This window comes from Lissotriton vulgaris, chromosome 11, assembly GCF_964263255.1.
Source record: "Lissotriton vulgaris chromosome 11, aLisVul1.2, whole genome shotgun sequence".
In the NCBI taxonomy this organism is placed as follows: domain Eukaryota; kingdom Metazoa; phylum Chordata; class Amphibia; order Caudata; family Salamandridae; genus Lissotriton; species Lissotriton vulgaris.
In genome coordinates, this window is record NC_141699.1 from 734507677 (window position 1) to 734529343 (window position 21667).

A 21667-nucleotide genomic window follows, 5' to 3' on the forward strand; every position below is an offset into this window, starting at 1 on the left:
TGGAGGAGCTCTAGCTCTTTCCGTGCTAGCGCCCTTCTTTTTGGCTTTCGGTTCGTTGGTTTCCCTTCCAACTCTATGTAGTACCCGAATTGTATGATGTTGAGTACCCATTTGTCTGAGGTTATTTTCTTCCACTCCTGGAAGTGCTTTAGTCTTCCTCCCACTGGTCTTACATGCTCGCAGGTGTTTACTTTGCGTAACTCCTGTCTGTTGTATTTGTACTCCACCCTGGGAGTTTTTGCTTGGGTGGGCACATGGAGCTTGCTTAAGTCACTTAGAGGGGGGTTCTTGTCACCCTCTCTTATTCTGACCACGTCCATTTCCTCTCCCGCGAAAGGACTGGCCTCTTGGCTGGTACTGCCAGGACTGCTTCTGTTGCCCCTGCTGTGTCTGTGTCGGCCTGGTGGGATTGTCGGAACGCCTAGTGCGATGACGCTGGCTGGTTTCCTCCTCTTCCGTCAGGCCACCGTGACGGGGTACCTCTCTTAGTACCTCTGAACTGCAATGCCCTCATGGATCTTGCAGTCTTGTTATTCTTCTTCAGCTGGCTGAGCTTCTCATCCTCTGGAGCCCCGAACAATGTCTCTCCGTTGAACGGGGTGTTCAGTATGCTGTGTTGCACTTCCGGCTTGAAGCCTGAAACCCTGAGCCAGGCTTGCCTTCTTTCCGTGATGCCCATCATCATGAGTCTGCTGTAGGGGTCTGCTCCGTCCAGGGCGGTTTTGAGGCAAGAATTTGCCACATTCTTCCCCTCCTCGACAAGGTGTTCAGCTCTTTGCTTGAATTCCTGAGGCATGTTCTTTATTAACTGGCCCAGTTCTTCCAGGATCTGGTACTGGTGCCTGTTTAGCAGTGCGTTGGAATTTGCCATGCGCCAGTGCATTGCAGCATTCCATTCAATTTTCCTCCCAGCCAGGTCCATCCTTCTGCTTTCTTTGTCTGGCCCAGAATTAGTTGGCACATTGGCCCTCTTCCTTGCCGTGGCTGCGATGATGGAGTCTGCTGAGACCGAGCCCTGAATGTAGGGGGGGTCCTTGGAGGAGTGCTTGTACTTTCTCCGTCCTGGGTGTGACTGCTTTGCAGGTTCTTTGAAAGCCTCTCTCCCCTGTGCCATGACGCTTTCTAGCATGGGCAGGTACTGGCTCCTGGTTTGTGTGGGGAGCAGTGTCTCTAGAAGGAAATCTGCCTTCTGCTTCTCTTCGTCGAGTTTTACTTTGAAAACTGCAGCTGCATTCCTGATGACTGTTGTAAACCCCAAAGGCCTCGAAGGATACATGTCGACTCTCTCCTCCGGGCTCTCGGATTAGACGTCTTGCCAATCTATATCTTGAGTCTCAGAGGATGCAGACCCGAGGAGCGTCCTGCAGTCGTTGTCTGCTTCATATTCGTAGTAGGAGGCCTCTTCTTGTTCGTCGAACCCCTCGGCGCTCCCAGACGGTCCTTCGACGTCGTAGTCCTCCTCCTCCGTTATCGCGACAACCTGTGGCTTGGGTTTCGTCGGGATCATGAAGTCTTTCATCCTGGCGTCTAATTCTTTCTTCCGCTGCAGGATGTTCTCCAACTCGGCCAGAAGCAGTCTCTTCTTTTTTTTCATTTCGGCAGCGTGGTCTGTGTCGAATGGTTCGGCCGGTCTTTTCGGCGGATAGGTCGGCGCCGAGCCGACCTTCGGCGTCGAAGGTTTCGGTGCCGAGCTGGCTTTCAGGTCCTTTGTCGGCGCCGAAGAGCTCTTTGGGTCTTTTTCACTCTGCATCGAACGTTCCTTTTCGGGGACGTTTTTCGACGTCTTTTGCTGTTCTCCAGCTCTCAGCGCCGGGGAGTCCTTCTTAGAGGATCCGCTGAGCCTGGGTGTAGCCGCGGGCGCCGAAGCTTTCGGCATCGGCGCTTTCGAGGATTTGCCCTAGTTGAGAGAGTCAGGGTCTCTCGGGGTTTTAGGGGCCATAGAGTCTCCTACCTTCTTAGAAGTCTTCGTGTTATCAGTCTCTACGACAGTGTAGCAGTCTTCGCCGGCGACGTTATCTTCTTCGTCTGAGAGCGCCAGGTCTCGAAGGGATGGTGGCTGGCCCTTGCCCTGCATGCTGGCGTTGGCTATCCTCTGCCTCGCTCGAAGAGTCTTCGGCGTGAAGGCGGAGCAGGCGTTGCAGTCCTTGCTCTCGTGGTCGACCAGTAGGCAAAGGTTGCAAACCGGGTGCTGGTCCTTCTGCGCGTACTTGTGGTGGCAGTTACGGCAGAATTTGAGTGTTGTCCATCTCTTGCGTTCAGGGGGCCCCCTGAGCGTGCATTCTCCGATGGACGTCTAAGTTCTTGAAATTCTTCTTCTCCTTCGTCGTCGTACTCTTCGATGATGTATTCTCCTGTAGTCTTTCCAATATCTTTTTCGTCCAAAATGTGTATTTTTCTTCTTTCTCCAAAAATGTCTGGAGCCCTTTCGGGAACGATCCAGACCCAACCGTGGAAAAAAGAATCTGAAGATGGCCCCCCAAGAGTGTGAGCTTCTGCAGGAAGCGTGCCAACGTCACCGGAAATACACCAAAAGGTGGGACGTAGACGCCTACCTGGGCTACGAGAAAAAAAAAAAAAAAAAAAAAAAAAAGAAAAGACTACGATTCCGGACCCAACCACCAGACCGCGGAATAATGCACAGCATAGTGAATGCAAAACTATGGCCCTGAAAGGATGTCCTTAACCCTAGTAATTAGCTTGCAGAACGGGGAGGATGGGTGGGGCGGTAAGGAATCTATCACTAACTAATGTCTCTTACAGATATATCGTTATACAAGTAATAACTTGTGCATCTGAAAGACACGTTTGCGATAGATTCCTTACCTTAGAATAGTTACCCCAGCAATACCAAGCCCGGTGGTGGGTCCACGAATAAAATTATACCAAAAAGTCACGGAAAACAGACGGCCAAAGAAGCCGTCTCCCCGGACTGGACTGTCAAGGCAGTAATGCTTGGTAAACGTGTGCCACGAGGCCCACATAGCTGCCTGACAAATGTCCTGCAAGGGAGCGCCGCGTCCAAGGCAGTAGTGGCTGCTGTTGCCCTGGTGAAATGGGCACGCAGCCCCACAGGAGGCTCCTTCTTAGCCAACGAGTAACAGGCCTTGATGCAGAGAATGACCCATCAAGAGATGGTCCGTTTGTGCATGGCCCAACCTTTTTTGGCGCCCACGTAGCCAACAAAGAGCTGGTCATCCACCCAGAACTGTTGTGTGAGTTTCAAAATAGGAGCGCACATTTTGGGTCCAGACGGTGGAGCCTCTATTTCTCTCTAGAAGGATGCGGAAGCAGAAAGAAGGTGGGCAAAGTGATAATCTGCTCGATGTTGAAGGGTGTGACAACCTTTGGCTGGAAAGAAGGACGGGTCCTTAAAACCACCTTGCCATATGAACAGAAGGAAAGGAGGTTTGGAAGAAAGAGCCTGGAGCTCACTCACTCTTCTGGCAGAGGTGATAGCTTCCAGGAAAGCCGTCTTTAGAGTAAGAAGATGCAAAGGACAGTTATGAAGGGGCTCGAAGGGAGCGCACATCCGAAATATCAGGACAATGTTAAGTCCGAAAGCTGTCAACTGTCGCCGCTCAATCTCCACACATGGAGGTGGAGGCTGGACAGGTTCGGGTGGAGGATCGTCCCCTGCTGCTGCTGCAACAGAAGATCCTCCCGAAGAGGCTGTCTGATCGGGGGATCGATCCCCATGTTGAGTAGCTCAGGATACTAGTATCTTCGTGCCCAATCCGGAGCCACAAGAATGACTTGGGCCTGGTTGCGCCGAATCTTCTTCAGCACTCTGGGCAGAAGTGGTATAGGCGGAAAGGTGTATAACAGACCACAAATCCACTCCTGACGAAAAGCGCTGCAGAGCGAGTGCCACCTTGGAAATTCCAACTGCAAGAATTGATGACATTGCGCGTTCTCTTCGGTGGCGAATAGATCTAACCAAGGCTCTCCCCACTGCTGAAAGAGACCTTGCGCCACATCAGAGTTCAGACGCCATTCATGATCCATCATGCACCAGCGGCTGAGTTTGTCCGCCCTGGCGTTCAGAGAACCTGCTAGGTGTTGAACCACCAAGGTAACGCCTTGATGTTCCAGCCATGTCCAGAGGCGCAGAGCCTCCCGACATAGGGTCCACGACCCCACCCCGCCCTGTTTGTTGCAATATCACATGGCGGTGGTGTTCACCATGAACAACTGCACTACACTTCCCCGGACATAGGGAAGGAATGCTTTCAGTCAAGTCTGATCGCCCAAAGAGCCAAAAGGTTGATATGGAGCCTGGACTCCGCCAGAGACCAGAGGCCTCTGATCTCCACCTCTCCCAAGTGGCATCCCCATTCCAGGAGGGACACATCCGTCACCACTGTGTGCTCCAGTTGGGGAAGGGAGAGGGATCTGACCCAATTGTGATTCGTGAGCCACTACTGCAAGTGTTGTGCAGTGCTCTCCAAGATCCGGACATGATCAGACAGGTTGCCCTGATGCTGTGCCTACTGAAACTTCAGGTCCCACTGCAAAGCCTGCATATGCCATCTGGCATGTTGCACTAGCAGGATGCAGGAGGCCATTAGGCCGAGGAGCCAGAGGGTCATCCTGACTGAAAACCGGGATAGAGGCTGAAAGATCGGAATCATAGGCTGAATATCCCAGACTCGCTGCTCGGGAGGATAAACCCGAAACTGAGTTGAGACCAGAACCTCTGCAATGAAGGGGAGCTTCTGAGAGGGACTCAGGTGTGACTTCGGCACATTGATGGAGAACCCCAGCAAATGCAGGAGGTCATCTATTGTCTGAAGGTGGGTGAAGACTGCCTGGGCCAAGCCAGCCTTCAACAACCAGTCGTCTAGGTAGGGGAAGATTGACACCCCTGACCTGCGCAGGTGAGCTGCGACCACCGCCATCACCTTCGTGAACACCAGAGGGGCACTGGTAAGGCCGAAGGGGGGCACGGCAAATTGAACATGCTCCTAGCCTACCAGGAACCGCAGGTAACACCAGTGGGCCGGCAGGACGGGAATGTGAAAATATGCGTCCTGTAAGTCCAACACTACCATCCAGTCTCCAGGATTGAGGGCAGCTAAGACCTGAGCCGGAGTCAACATCTTGAACTTCTCCTTCTAAAGGAAGCGATTTACGGTCCAGAGGTCCAAGATTGGGCGCAAGCCCCCCTTGGTCCTTCTTGGGAACAAGAGAGTAGTGGGAACAACCACCACATCCTACTTCCGGTCCAGGAACGCGCTCAATAGCCCCCTTGGCCAAGAGGGCCATAACTTCCTGCTGGAGAAGCACAAAGTGATCCCCCGACATGTGGTGGAATCGAGGAGGTATGGGGTGAGGGGTAGACTCAGAGGAGGGAGTAAAGCCTCCTGACGAGTTGCAGCCCCCACTTGTCGGAAGTGACAGAACACCAATGGAGAAAGTGATGACGAAACCTGCCAAAGACCGGCATGGGATGCGACCTGAAGCTCAGACAAGAAGGTTGAGGTTGACGTCGCAGGGGCAGAGGTGGACTGACCCTTACGCCGGCCCCCGGAGCTACCCGGCGGCCTCCGCAACCACGGGCACGCGGAGCTTGGTGCTGCGCAGGCTTTTGGCTGAAGGAACAGGCAGGGGTGCCTCTGCCATGGCCACGAAAGGAATGAAAAGTAGACATGGCCAGGTGAGTGGTGGAAAGGCCCAAGGACTTGGCCGTAGCCAGAGAGTCCTTAAAACGCTCCAAAGCAGTGTCTGCCTTATCACCAAACAGGCGTGTGCCATCAAAGGGCATGTCCATGAGAGAGCCCTTGGCGTCCAGGGAGAACCAGGCGTGGCAATAGCCCTAACGAGGGAGTCCGCGGAGTCCAAGCCACAACGAATGGCGAACCTAGCCGCGTCCTTATCCTCAGCCACAGCCTGAACAGTACAGTCTGGACCTCCTCCGGGCACTGAGGCAACACCTCAGCCAAGGAATCCCACACTGCGTGGGAATAGCGGCCCAGGAAGCAGTGGTGTTCACTGACCGCAGACCTAAGCTGGCCTTAGAGAACAACTGCTTGCCAAACTGCTCCAATTTTTTAGAGTCCTTATCCCGCGGAGCCGTGGGAAAGGCACTCTGATGTAGAAGCTAGAATGACCAGACTTTCAGGTGTAGGATGAGTGGTCAGAAAGGCAGGGCCACCCGGCGCTGGGCAAAGACGCCTGGTGACTTTCCAATCCACAGGGGCCCATGTGGCGGGTAATGAACACATGCCCAACAAGACTTCAGTGAGGGCATCATTAAAAGGCAGCAGCGGCTCCAATGAAGTGGACGCCGGCTGGAGCCCCTCAGTGTGGAGATTAGTCTTCAGGGTCACCGTGGGGAGATAGAGGCTAAGGATCTCAGCAGCCCGACGGAGCACCACCGTATACGAGGCACCTTCCTCCATAGTGGGTGGGGGCGTGGCAAACCCCGGATCAGAGGAGACGTCAAGGCCACCGGCCTCCTCCAAGTCGTCCACCTAGTCTAGCTCAGAATCACACTGAGGAGCAAGCGGGTCCTCAGACCCTTCCCAGTCACCCTACTCCGCCGGCGCAGTAGGCACAGGCCTCGGCGGTGGGGCTAATACCGTGGAAGGAAGAAACAGCGCCCGTCCCGGCACCGGACGAGCCGGGTCCTAATTTGGATCCTACGCGGGGGCAAATCTGTCCGGGAAGAAACAAAGATGGAGCCGGCCGTATGGGGACTCTTGGCACCAAGGGCGCAAGATCCTGCCAGAGGAGTTGGGGGTTGATCTGCCAGGAGTCAACGGACCAGTAGGATCCGGACACAGGACCGCTGAGCCCGAAGGCAAACCAGCGGGAGCCTGAGTCCTGAACAGGCGGTCCATTGCAGTAAGGAATTCTTGCATTTGTGCGGGAGTCGCCGACGGACTCCCAGGCTCTAAAGGAGCCACAGGGGTGGAGCCCCTGTCCCCCTCGTCCGCACCAGAGGACCGACAGGGGGGGGGGGGGTCGTCGGAGAGCGAAATCGCTTCTCCGGCTTCTTTTTGTGTCGTCTCTTACCCAAATCCGAGGGTGAAGACTTGGATCCAGAGGAGCGGTGATGACGCCTCTGCGTGCAGTCACAGAAACGACCCATGCACCCCGAACAGCGCGGGTACGAGTGCAAAACTTCAAGCAATTTCCGGCGCCTCTCCCTCAAGGCATTCAGGGCCATAGCCCTACAGTTCAGACAGAACCAGGAGTCATGGTCACGCTCCAGGCAGTAGAGACTGACGTCGTGAGGGTCAACCACCGACATATTGCAATAGCAGATCCTGCAGGACTTAAAACCAGGCATCCCTACTCGCACCAGAGAAAACCAACACGAGACAAAAAAGTCTCAAAAAGATAGCCAAAAAATGGCTGAGGTACGTGCTCTACCCGGATCTGCGCTTACTGGCGCGGAAAAAGAAAGAACTGACGTCAGCGCGCATGGGTGGCACCTAAGTAGTCTCCATGATGTCATCTCGGCGCATACGACGCCAGTGACGGACGCGTAACCGCACAACGCCACCTACTGACGCGCAGGGGTACTGCTAGCAAAACTTTTCAGATCCAGTCTGACGCTTGGCGATATTTTAAGGTAAGGAATCGATCACTAACGTGTCTCTTTCAGATCCTAGATTCAGAGTGGCTGCAGAGACGCTGTGCCACAGGCGTCTAGTAAGCCAACAACAAAACCCCGGAAGAGAATATTGTAGTCATTCATAAAAAGGGTAAACCCTGAGCAATGTAGCTCGTACAGACCTATTTCCCTCTTAGACCCAGAAGTCGAAATATTAGCTAAAATTTTGGCTCTACGTCTCTCTCCTTATCTTCACAAATTGATACATCAGGACCAATCTTGTTTCATGCCTGCTAGGAACTCCGTGTTGAATCGCCGCCGCGTTTACGGTGTTCTGGGTAGGGCCTCCACAATACAAGAGGAATCCGTGATTATGTCTTGACACAAAAATGGCGTTTGACATGATTGAGGGGCCCTTCTTGTTTGCCTCACTTGAAAGATACGGGTTTGGAGGTCGGTTTTTGCCCTGGGTGTGTCTTCTTTATTCTAGGTCCCTACCTCTGATTACTGTGAATGGAGGTTGATCGGCAACATTTTCATTGGGGAAGGGTACGAGACAGGGTTGCCCTCTTTTGCCCTGCTCTTTGCCCTGCATCTAGAACCTCTGGCTCTATGGATAAGGGGGGGGACCACCTCATTAGGGGTCTCAATTGGTCAGTGGATTAGATGGATAAAATTTCCCTCTACACCGACGATATCTTGCTCTATTTAGCCAGACCCCGGTTTTCTATCCACCGGGTACTACATATTTTTTCTCTCTTCCAAAAATACTCTGGTTACTTTATTAATTGGGATAAATCACTGATTTACGTTTTGAGCGGAGACCGCCCGCCTCTACCCGCAGGTTGCGGAGCCAAAATAGTTTGACGGCTTTCAGTATTTAGGAATATATATCACACTTAACTCTTCAGTTTTCCATGATCGTAATCTCGTACCACCCTGCACCGCCTTCGAGCTGACGTGCAACACTGGAAAACGCTACCCCTTACGCTATTAGGCAGAGCTGCCCTCTATAAGATGATGGTGCTTCCACGTTTTCTGTATGCCCTACAGAACATGCCTCATTAGGTTTGACCTCATTACTTTCAGTCAATTGAATGAGGAACATGCCCTGCTTTGGAATCAAGGTACTCCTTGTATTGCCCTCTCTAAGCTCACAAAAATCTGGTCTGATGGTGGCATTGCCCTGCCCCTTAGATCCTCCTATTAAGCCTCACGGTTAGTGGTCCTGAACCACTAGGTGCACCGACCAGTTACTGATCCTGCGCCATAGGATGGACAGGCATAATATGCTTCCTGGTAATTACTTAAGGGCACTCTATGGTGGGGCGAAACACACACCCAGAGTCACCCCAACTTCCACTACGGTCTCTCTATGGCACAAGGACACAGCTGCTCTTAGTTGGAAAGATAGAATTACGCAAGTCACTCTGCTGCTTGATGCTGGTCAACGAGGTATGCTGTCAAAGCACGCACACAACAAACAATGGGAGGAGGGTCTAAGGGCGAGTTTACCGACCAACCAGGTACATGCCCCAAAATACAATATTTTCACAACAAAAAGTGCCTGGGGGTCAAGAAGTTAGTCAAACAGAGTGGATCACAACACCAATACTACACAAAAGACACCAGTGAGGACATCATCCGTGTTAGTGAATGCAGGCCAAGTAGAGGCTCAAGAGCATATGGAGAAATAGTTCCCATCAGAAGCCACACTGTACCGCCCTCTTTGTCATCATTTGGGTTCTCCACCACCCCTTATCACATCTATCGGTCACGGTAACATCTGACCGGCCGTTCTGTCTCCTGGGTAAGGAGAACCCAAATGATGACAAAGAGGGCGGTACAGTGTGGCTTCTGATGGGAACTATTTCTCCATATGCTCTTGAGCCTCTACTTGGCCTGCATTCACTAACACGGATGATGTCCTCACTGGTGTCTTTTGTGTAGTATTGGTGTTGTGATCCACTCTGTTTGACTAACTTCTTGACCCCCAGGCACTTTTTGTTGTGAAAAAAAAATGCTGTCAAAGCAGCCAGGGTTCAATAAATGGGACCAGATTGGCCTTTCGAAGGTGGGGAACATGTTGATATGGGTAGGGTGATTCCGTTTAGCGACCTGCAGAGACTACCAATTGAAAGGAGGGGGAAACCTTTCGCTACCTCCAGGTCCACAGCGCATTACATAAAGCGATCCCTAAATGAACAGACTTGATGGTCCCCTCGCTCCTAGAAGACAGGCTATTGGACAACTACCTCAAGGAAAAAGCCATTTTATTGGCTTAGCGTAAAATCCTTAACACGCCGGATACCCAGGAGAAAACTCGTGCAAAATGGGTAGACGATGTAGGGGACAAGGATGATGAAGACTGTCGGGAAGCCCTGGCTTCTTCCCACAAGGTGGCGATCCATTCCAGTTTCAAACTCATCCAACTTAAACTACTCGACCGAGCCTACTATACTAGCTCAGCACTTGTCAAAATGGGGGTAAAAAACTCCCCGGCATGTACCTGAGGATGCGGTCACACCGATACCTACCTACACCAATGGAGGGAATGCCCGATACTCCAGAAGTACTAGGGAAAGGTTATATCTGCATTGTCCCGGGTAAGTAATACATCTATTGACGTCTCCCCCCGGCTTAGTCTTCTAAATAACTGGGAAGCCACGGATTTGTCAAGAACTGAAGTTGTGAGTCTCTTTGGGCTGCATGGAGGCGAAGCGCAATATAGCCAGAACATGGATGGGAGTGGTCAAGCCAAGATACACTGACTGAGAGTCAGATATGGATTGGTGTATGCAAGCGGAGAGGGTTATCTACAAGAGCAGGGGATGCCTGCATAAATGGACAAAAATCTGGGGCCCCTGGAATGAGAGTAGAGGTTTGCTATGTACCCCTTACAGTGATCCTCCCTCATCGGGGATAATGAGGAAATGTAATGTTTTTAATATAATGGGAACTAGGATACATGTTATTACACCGTAGAGCCTATGCGACGATTTGTCTTCATTGTACTAACATATTGCGATTACCGAAAAGTGTTGATGACTGCACCACACTGCACGTGCTTTGGTATGTAATTTTTTTTTTGCGGATTCTCTCAATATATATATTTTTTTAAACCCCAGAAGAAAAACACAAAAGTCACATTGGCAAATCCACCGGTCCCTTCAACCAAATGCAAACAGACTTTACTGAAATGCCCCTTTGCAAAGGTCAGAGGTATGTTTTGGTCACTGTATGCATTTTTTTCAAAATGGGTTGAAGCATATCCAACACGCAGGAATGACAGCTTAGCTGTGGCAAAATAGTGAAGAGAGTTGATTCCATGTTTTGGATTTCTGACCTCTCGAGTAAGATCGAGGGACTCATTTTAATAATGAGGCCCTGAGAATGCCAAGTGCAGCACTGCAGGTTGAGCAGAAGCTTCACTGCAGTTACTGTACAGAAGCTTCTGGCTCAGTGGAGCAAGTTAACGGCACATTGAAATATAGATTAGGGAAAGTGTGCACTTCAACGTATTTGCCTTTCGTGTTGATTTGTTTCAGAAGTACACCACACAGGAGAACAGGATTGCTGCGCACAAAGTAACGGGCCGAGTGACAGGATTGCTAGCTGCTCCTGCTAATGCATTAGTAAACATAACAGACTATCTTATTTAGGACTACTGCAAGGGACTGGCTGATGTGGTACGTTACATCTCTCACCAGGTTGGCGAAGCTGCTTATGCAGTTCAACAGGAGCAGTGCCTTGAGCTCAGTCCAGGTGACTGGATATTGGTGAAGAAACATGTGCCCAAAAAGAGTCTGGAACCACACTGGAGATGGCCATTTCAGGTGATCTTAGTCACCAGCACCGCTGTGAAGTGCGGAGGTCTCCCGAACTGGGCACATGCAAGCCACACTCGCAGAGTCCCATGTCCCCTTGATGATACAACAGCACCTATTATTGATGTACAGTTTGTCACAGTGAGACAGAGGTATCAGGTTAGTCAAGCTGTTCGAGACCAGCAGGCTGCTAGGACAGCACTTGTTTCGCCTGAGAGGGGTCCATGAGAGTCAAATGTAGGTACCAAATATTCCAAGTAAACAAAATTGACTGCACAAGATAAAGACCCTAGCAAAGGGCATAATGAAACAAAAAAAGAGTAGTACCTGGAGACTGTAGGCCCAGAAGAGGCAAGATTCTGTATAGTAGCCTAACAGGACGAATACCTCCAACTGTTCCCAGAAGTTCTGAGCAATTTGAACAAAGTGATTCTGATGATACGTAAACAGTTGTGAGGAGATCGAAAAGAGCAAGAGTAACAAGTCAAAAGTACTCCTGTCCTGCATGGAATTATCTGGCAGCAAACAAATGGGAATGGGAGCTTTAGACCCACTATATTAACAGTATGAATCCACCTGAACCTCCTTGAAACAAACTTTGTCACAGATCTGAATTTCAACCTTGGTGTACCAATTAAAGAACGGACAGATTTTCTTGAATTACTCACCAAAGAACCTGAAATGAGAATCTTTCCACTTTGAAAGAAGCAGCTGAACTGTGCCTTAACCACATGGCTGCTGCGGGGATTTTTGCCCTGTGCTGGTCCTGCTTATTTCCCATTGTTCATGACGAGCTCATCTCGTCATCAGCACACGACACCCGTGGGTGATGACGAGCTGAGCATCATCAGCAGCGAAAGGGTTAACAATTTTGTGCCAAACTTTGCTAATTTGCTCAAATCACTGAAGTTATTTTTTTATTTTTCTAGTTAACGATTTGAATTTTGAGAAGCCAAGGGGTCCAACAAAGGAACCTCTCCTAAATGAAAGTATGTTTATACTGGAATCATTTATTATTTCTCTGATATTACTTGTATTGCTTATAGTTTAAATTTACCACATTATGTTCCTGCAAAAGATTCTGAACTTAACAATTTCTTCTGAAACTGCAAAGATTAATGACATAAATGCGATCACTCTGAATGCTAAAGCTTTACATAATTATGTTACAATACCTGGTTTGTCAACAAATGTATATACTAGATTATTAAATGACTATGCTAATACCATGAAAGTTGGTAATTGATACGCATGTATGCAAAGACCTTCATCAGTTGCTGAGGGTGTAACCTATCATAACTTGCCTCAGTCATATGGAATTTCATGCAGTGCATTACCTAGCTTATTCTATGGTACGAGTCAATTACAGTATTATTCTAATCAAGATCGGAGCATTCTGAACTTCTGGTGTAAACACGCTTAAATCCACATTATGAAGCTTCTAATGCTGAAACTATGGGCTATATATTTAGACAGACTCAAACTATGGATATGGCTTAAGCACAAAGAAATAACCTAACATTTAAATTAGTAAGAGCTGGGAAGAATTTAATAAACTTAGTAGAAAGAGAATAAACAATATAACTTTAAATACTGATGCATTGCCTGAACATACTTCTTGAAAACTACCACCAAAAGAAAAGAAAATACTAGAGGAATGGCTTCATTAGCTTAGATTGGCAACATAAAGGTAAACTTATGTAGACAAATATTGATTGTTAAATCAAATTGTGTAGGTTCTAGTGAATGTAAACATCCTTTTGAAATGAGTGAGAACCGGGGAAGATACTTAGAGGCTGTTGATGCCATCTTTCTTGGAGTGTATTACATTTGTGGAAAGACTGCTTTTTATAGATTACCGAGAGGATGGTATGAAAGTTGTAATATGGATAGTGTTTTTCCAAAAATGTATCATGTGAAAAAAATTGAAAGAGAAAACAAATTTGAGAACAGGAGAATGAAGAGAGGTGCGAGTGATTGTGATATAGTAGGTGATATTTTTGGAGTTAATACCTTCAGTAGGAGTAGCGTTAAGCTCACATAAAATTAGACAACTTTCTACTATTGTTGATAAATTAGCCACCAGTACAGCTGAGGGATTTTCTGCTATAGATGTAGAAATGATTTCAATAAGATCGATGGTGACTCAAAATAGACTTGCCCTTGATATCCTACTCATGAAGGAGGGCAGAGTCTGTAGATTATTAAAGGTCTGACACAGTTGCACCTACATACAAGATAAGAGGGGGCGTGGCCAAGATGGCGGACAGGTGGGACGCTTTTCCGTCTCTTCCTGCTGAAAGGCCCCACTGACAGTAGCCTGCATAGCATGGAAGTTGTGCCCCTGCGGTGAGCAAAGTGACGCCCTAGCGCTGGGTATATTGTTCCGGCCTTCCTACGCCTAAGGGGAGGCCGAGAGACTAGGAGCGGACGTGTGGATGGCAGTAGGTGACGTGAACCCAGCCGAGGCACTAGAAGCCACGTGCTCCTAATCTTGAGGCCCTGGAGCGTGTACCCCCGGGAGACCCGGGGGGACTGAGCTTGGCGCTGAACCTTATCGCCCACAGACACAAGACTGGGCGAGGCTCCTGGAGGCGCTGAGGCACACGTGGGAGCAGCCTGGGACAATGCCACATTTGCTGCCTCACGGTGCTCCTTTGTTAGAATACGTTTCGGAGGCCATGGAGCGGAGGACCTACAGTCCCCCACCCACCGACAGACCGAGAGGCCCACTACGGGCCCCCCCCAGAGTAGATAAAGCTGTTGGGCCTGCAGGCCCAGCGCAGCAGAGGGCCCAGGAGGGAATGAGGGAGGATGAGGCCTTGCTTACGGGAGCTTCTGGAGGACCGAGCCCAGCACATAGGGAAGGGGTGGCGGCAGCCATAGAGAAGCCTGTTGAGAGGGCCTGCTCTGTTCTGCACCCTCCTGATGTAAGCAGAGCACACGGAGGCCGCAACCGCAACTGGGTGGCAGGGCAGGCCATAAGGACACCATCGCGCCACAACCCTCATATGGCCCAACCCATATTGGAGGGATCACCTTGAGGACCCGGTCTTCTCGCACCCACGCATTTTGCTGCCTAGCCTAGGCCTTTAACTGTTGCCTGTCCTCGACAGGGAACGTGAGGGCTAGCGCTCCTGGCTGCTGTGGGGAGCATGCTACCCCCAAACTGGCCTGTCACTGCCCTCCCTCGCGGGGTGAGCTTGCCTGGGCCCAGGCATGATCTTGAACGCCCTTGGGCCTTGCCACGGGTAGACCACCACTCGCCTGTGCCCTCAGGCACCACTGGCCGAAGACACCTGCGGGGGGGGGGCTTTTTGGTCCCTGCCAGCTTCGGGGAAGAACAAAAGGGATAGATCTGTGAAAGAAATGTTCCTTAAACAGACAGTGGCCCACTCTGCAGACACAGCCTCAACCGCGAGCGCAGAGGGTTCGTCAGACGCTATGCAGGCGGAGGCCCCTGTCAGCCGTTCATACCTGGGGGAAGTCTTCGCATCGCTGGAAGATGACCTCCAATCTTTAAACAAGCAATAAAAATGAAATAGGTCTTGCAATTGTTTCAGTTAGAGCCAATGCCATTGTAAATGACAATGTATTTTACCCATGTGTGAACAGGAACATTTTGAGAAACCAAGTGTTTACATTTATTTCTCATCCTTACCTGTCTTGATATATTTCAAGGACGCATTAATTGAGAAAAGTTACTTCACTATGTCCATCCAGGGCGTACCATTCTCGAGACAAAATGGGTGCATTCAAACCCCACTGTACACCATAGCCTTCTGTAACACGGCTGAGTTTCCATCCCGCCCTTACTGTTGTCTCCTCATCTGGGCCTTGGGTTCTGTGCAGAGTAATGCACACACAGAACGCAGCCATGCCAAGACTACACGAAATCCGAAGGGTACCAACATAGACACAGCAGCACCACTCCCTAATCAGAGCGGATGGCTCAAAAACGCCCTCTTTGAGGAGTATCGAAAGCATCGCGCACACAGGGACGTGTGCAAAAAAAAACATGCACACATCCCTTACTTTACAACCCTGCTCTGCCCAGTCATTTTCACAATAGCCAGTGCCCACACGTACTGTGTGCCCTCGGTCAAGGACTGTGCCGCCTGGCTTCCTTCACCTCCTCGCTCAGGCAGCACACGCCATAGTGGACCCCAGAGTAATTTTTCCTCCCGACAGCCCACCCAGCAGCCACCACCACCTGCCCTACCACCACCACCCCAAAAAACAACAAAGAAACATCCACAGGAGCACAGCAAAGAGACGAGCAAGGCTCCCCTCCCACCCTTTTTTTTCTATTTTTTTCTCGCTACACTCCTCCTCTTGTCAGGAGTCACCCATATGAGCTTTCTTTCAGAAAACTAGGTTAACAAGCCGAGGCGTGAGCGGGAGCAGCCTCTGCTTAAACAAGAAATAAATAAGTAAACAAACAAGCATGGCCGAAGCCGACATCGCTGAAAGTGATAAACAAGCACGGCTGAAGTGGACCACGCTGAAAAGGAAAATAAAAGAGTGCTTAACAGACTTAAGGAGACCGTGTTAAACCGTCAGCAAAACATCCAGTCTGGGTGGGCGGAACAAAAAGGAGAAAGGACGGTAACAAGATGCGACTAAAAAGCCTCACTCGCAAAAAAAAGCCAGCGTTTATCATAAACAAGGATGCAACAATGACGCAAGCCAATGAAAATAAAGAGTAGGAGACTACACTCTATTTCTGAATGTTATAGAATACAAGAGGTCTTGCAGAGCGAGCAGCGTATGCACGCTGCAATGCCAGGCGCGACCTAAAAAAAGAGCTGGCTGGGGAAGTTCAAGAGGTTTGCAGGGACGTGGAGGGCCTGGGGAACACAGTCTTAACCCTGGCAGGCCATGAGCAGGGACGTGAAGAAGTCATAATAGAGCAACTCCAGCAAGAGATCCTGAGCCTTCGAGACTAGCATCTGGACCTCCAATCCCACGACGAGGACCTAGAGAACAGATCTTGGCGCAATAACATACGCATTCAAGACGCTGCTCCTAGGGCAGAGGGATCGGACACTGTTGCCTTTGTGTCAGAGCTGTTCAGATATATCCGTGAAGCTGCCTCGATCTTGCAATTAAGACCAACCAATCTCAGAGTTCAACCTAAAGCGAAGCTCTATCCTTTCCAATTTAGAAAACTCTGGGCAACACATAGGTTTACTGCAGGAGACGCATCTCCTCCCCAAAGTCCAACACAGACTTCGCTCGAAGGCATTCCCCTATCAATTCTTCTCGTACCTCCCATCTAAGACCGCTGGGGTAGCAATTTTAATCTCCCAAACATTCAATGGGAAGGTGGGGCCCAAAAGGTTACAGATCAAAAGCAGATTTCTAGCATACTCCTTAACTATAGGGTCCAGAAGCATCACAGTAGGCTCAATCTACTCCCCCGATGAGGGCCAGGAACCCTTCCTATGCAAAGCAGTGAAAGGCTGGTGCTGATGAGGGGAGACCTGAATCTGGTATTAAATACTGACCTAGACAGATCAGCACAACGCCATGGGCAGGCAGGGACCCTCTCTCTAGCGGGACGGGCTTGGTTGGGGTACATGGACCTACTAGACCTCTGGAGAACCTCACAACTTCACATATTACTGCTATCTCCACAAAACATATGTTAGACTTGATTATTTCCTGGGCACTCCAGTCATCGGAGATTGATCAGCGCTCCCTATCCGATCATGCTGCAGTGACCCTCACAGTTCCGTCTCCTGGCCCATCCGCTAGAACCTGGAGACCTTACTCCACCGCCCGAGGATATAGTCCAGATCACAAAGACAATTAAGGACTATTTGGAGATTAATAACATCCCTGAGGTTTCAGTCTCCACACTGTGGGATGCCCTAAACCAGTAGTGAGGGGTACATTTATAGCGGTCGCTGATAATAGAACCTGCCGGGATAAGAGGGCGAGCCTATCCCCGCAAGTGGCGGAACTAGTGCACATACACAAGAGAACAGGGGCTCCAAGGATTTGGAGACAATTAGAAGCAGCCTGAGCCCAAATGGCGGGTTTAAACATTGATAGGGTTGAATACACTGCACTTACGCTCAGACATCTGTTTTATGTGGGAGGCGACCATTCTGGTCGCCTTCTGGTGAATAGACTCCGGGCCCAATATCAGGAGACAGGAGTTCGAAAGGTCCTGAACAAAGAGAGACAGGAGTGGACAGATGATGCACACATTGTGGAGTCCTTCCGTGAATAATATCAGACCCTCTAAACAGCACAGGACCTCCACCTAGACTCAATCCCTGCATATCTTAATGGGGCCACTACTCCCTCTCGGACGCCCGTGCAAGCGACAGATCTGGATCAATCGATTTGGATCAAAGAAGTTATTTTTAGCCAAAAGTCTTCTAAGTGCCCAAGTCCAGCCGGCTTTCCGGCCTCTTTTTACAAGGCCTTCTGCCACAGCCTCACCCCTTTCCTCACTAGGCTCTTTCACCCCTTTCCTCACTAGGCCCTTAAGTGCGATCTGGGACGTCATCCCGACCCCCTCCTCTATGCTCTGAGCGGCAATAGTAGTAATTCCCAAGCCAGGGAAGGATAAGACCCACTATACCTCATATCAACCTATCTTCCTTTTGAACACATACCTCAAGCTCATAGATCCCTATCAGGCTGGCTTTGTGCCACAAAGGCAGTGTAGTGACAACACAAAGTTGGTCCTGCACATAATTGACAAATCTCACAGGTATGCCCAAGAAAATATTCTCTTTGCGGCCTATGCCTAGAAGGCATTTGATAGGGTACATTGGCCCTATCAGGCCGCAACCCTGGCAAACTTCGGCATAGGGGATTGCTTCTGGACGTGCCTCCTCAGCAGCTACACCCAACCCACGTTCGTGGTCTGTGTCAACGGATTCTCCTGTCCTATTCTATATAAACAGGGTAATTGCACAGGGGTACCCACTGTCGGCCCTCCTGTTCACCCTGTATATGGAAACTATGGCCCAGAAAATTCGCTCAAACCCACAGATAAAGGGAGTCCAATTTGGAGAGGAACCGCAAACCACTGTAGCATCCTTGGGGGAGCCTTCTATCTCCGACGGCTTTCCCGGCGGAGCTGGAGGCATTTGGCCTGGCTTCAGGCTTTAAGATAAACATTTATAAATCCCAGGCCCTTAACCTCTCTCAGGCCACAAACCCTTGACACTGCGACAGGCCCTGGCCATACAATAGGCGTCGACATCCATACATCGGCCTCAGATAGCCTCCACAATCAAGGATACCGCTGCCCTCAACCACCAAAAGTTAACCCACCAGACCAAATCTGAACTGCACCGATGGCGGTCCTACTCTCTATCCTGGTTAGGACAAATATAGTCTATTAAAATGACGATCCTTCTCAGGATCCTGTTTCTCTTCAAGTACTCGCGGGACACTGCCTTTACTTCAACAAGAGATCAATACATTTGTGTGGGCTGATAAGGGCCCCCGTATTTGTAGGGATCTCAGCTACAGACCCCCCTGATGAGGGAGGCCTAGGAATTCCCGACCTCTCCCGCTACAATCAGGCTACTCAACTGAAGGTCTTCGTGGAATGGTCGAGTGCAGAATCCAAAAGGAACTGGTTATTTATGGACCGCAAGTTGGCGGGCCAGGTTTCTCTGGCACATTCTCTTTCTCCCTAAACAAGGGCTGCCCAGATGACAATCTTTCTCACATCATCAAGGCGTCACTGGCAGTCTGGGATGGAAAAGCAAAACGGAGGAACATTACGTCCTTTCCCTCACCGCTAAACCCCATAGTCAAGAATCCAGATTTCCACCCAGGCCTCCAGGATCCCACATTACAGATATGAGCTCAGGTGAACTGCAGGTCTGTGGGTCATCTGTCTGATCTAGCAGGACCTCTCTCTTTTGAGTCCCTTCGTATGAAGTATACGCTCCCAGAAATGGAGTGATGGCACTACACCCAGGTCCCCCACTGGGTGCTGCACCATTCTATTTGTCCGGGCACAGAAGAGCAACGTACTCCCTTTGAACGCTGGCTCCTGTCTAGGACATCTGGCAAACGCCTGGTCTCAGACCTGTACTGTCCGATAGGCCCATCCACAGAGATCCCCAAATCAAAGAGCCAAATACGATGGGGATTAGAACTAGGCAGGGAACTCAACTAAAGAATAGGGCAACATTTATTACAGGGTCAGGCACACTGCGCATAACATCGCCAGTATCGAAACACTACAAAAATCGCCACCATCTACTACTATACACCCCACCGGCTTTGTAAATACAACCAGTCCAAATCCCCGAAATGCTGACAGCAATGTGGATCCCCAAGTAAGCTCTTACACATCTTATGGGATTGCCCGGGACTAAAGAACTACTGGTCACAGGTGCTCACAAATATTGACACTCACCTAGGCACGAAGCTTCCCAGATTTCCCGCTTACATAATATTAGGCCTCCCGAATCCGCTCACCTTTCCCCTCAAGCCTAGATGGGGTAAACAGATCAGCTTAGCCTCGGGAGTGGACTTACAAAACATTCTTTCCCACTGGGTACAGGGCATATCCCTACGCATCTAGGCTGGCTACACCGCCTGTGGTACATACTAGGGATGGAACACATCAATCTCTCCTTGTCTAATCAGGGAGCGGCATTTCCTAAACTATAGGGACCATTTCTGACCATATAGACATCAGAATTTCAGGAACTCACCTGCCGTAAATATCTTAAGACTGTTGTGACTGTGAGGACTATTCAGCTTCCATCTAAGGGTCAACATGTTCGATCACCCTTTAAAGTGGTAACCTAGCTGCTACATTTCTTCCTCTTCTTTTGGTCACCAGGTCCAGGGGTGAGGGCTAGGGGGTGGGGCATGGGAGTTTTGGGTTGTTCTGTCTCAGCATGGAGCCCTGTATCAACAGGCCCCAAAATGCTGATGTAAGTTTACCATTTTCTTTTTCTTTTTTTGAAAATGCCAATGAAGAAATGTAAACCATACCAGATAAGCGCAGAGACTTAGAGAGTTACATCAACAAAATAACTGACTTAAGAGATTTAAGAGCAGATGGTGCATGAGAAAAAATAGGTAAAGGATTGTCAACTGTTAGTAACTGGTTAGGTAACTTAGGAAGCGGATTGGTAATTTCTATCTTGAGACCTTTAGTGGCTCGCTCTTTGTGCATAATGTTGATGACATTATCGATCAAATTTTGCAAATATCGGAAAGACAAACAAGGAGTGAAAAGAACGAGAACTGATCTTGAAATTGAAAATGAATTATGTAAATACTATGACGAAGTGAAAATCTTAGAAGAGAGTAGAAGAAAAAGGTTAAAGACAACAACCCCAAAATCTGTGATGAGATTCGGACAAGTAGATATTGTTATGGCTTGATTCGCCATCAGAAGGGGCTTGATGAAGTGAAATATTTCAAAACCATATTACATGACATTTTACAGATGTAGACACAAAAACCTGATGTGCACATTGCACATAATAAAGGACAGCAATGTAAAAGAGTGCTTGAAAGAGTTAAAAAAGGAGAATATAAATTGCTAAATAGTTATAATGCTTATTAATAGATTTTAATAACAAGATTACTCATGAAATGTTTTATTATTCACGTACTGATGGAAACTAATGAATCGAATGAGGAGGCCTTTCATTGCAAATGCATTATATATTGTGATGCAATAAAATTAGCTAGGAAGGTGAAACTTGCAGATGAGATAATAGTGACCCTAATGATTTTAAAAATTGGGAACCTATTTAAGTAAAATGTTTTTTAAGAATAATTGACATGTATGAATGTTGAAAATTCGTGGCAGTAGACCATATCTAATGCTATTCAATTTCTTGCAATAATACATTGGTGAAACATTTATTCTTTTATTATGAAATAATGATTTGCTGCATTTTATTTGATCCAATAAAGCTTAATTCATTTAAAGTGGATATATGCATTTTAAACTTTAAACATGATTTCTTGAGCTGTAATTTTCCTTAACACGCATAATTAACTAACATATTTGCAAAGGTTGCTTTATTTGTTCTGGTCATGTTTCATTATACATACAAATGACATTCTTTCGAAGTTCATGGTGGAATGGTTTGGTGGGAAAATCATCTCTCACCAGATACCCTAGTCTGTTACACTATATTTTTTACAGCTGACTGAGCTGTAAGGACCGGAAAGTTAAGTCGTTCACATGAAGTGCTTGGTAAAGAATGCAGGAGTAACTAAATGGCATTTGGTGACTACATATGTAAACTATTTGTAGGATGGACTG

The 21667-nt window shown here is 48.9% G+C and overlaps 1 protein-coding gene across 1 annotated transcript in view; it reads right to left on the minus strand.

Moving 5' to 3' along the window:
• GIGYF2 (GRB10 interacting GYF protein 2) overlaps positions 1-21667 on the minus strand; it is a 1722773-nt gene that overhangs the window by 1510564 nt on the left and 190542 nt on the right. The gene's annotated exons all lie outside the window — the stretch shown is intronic.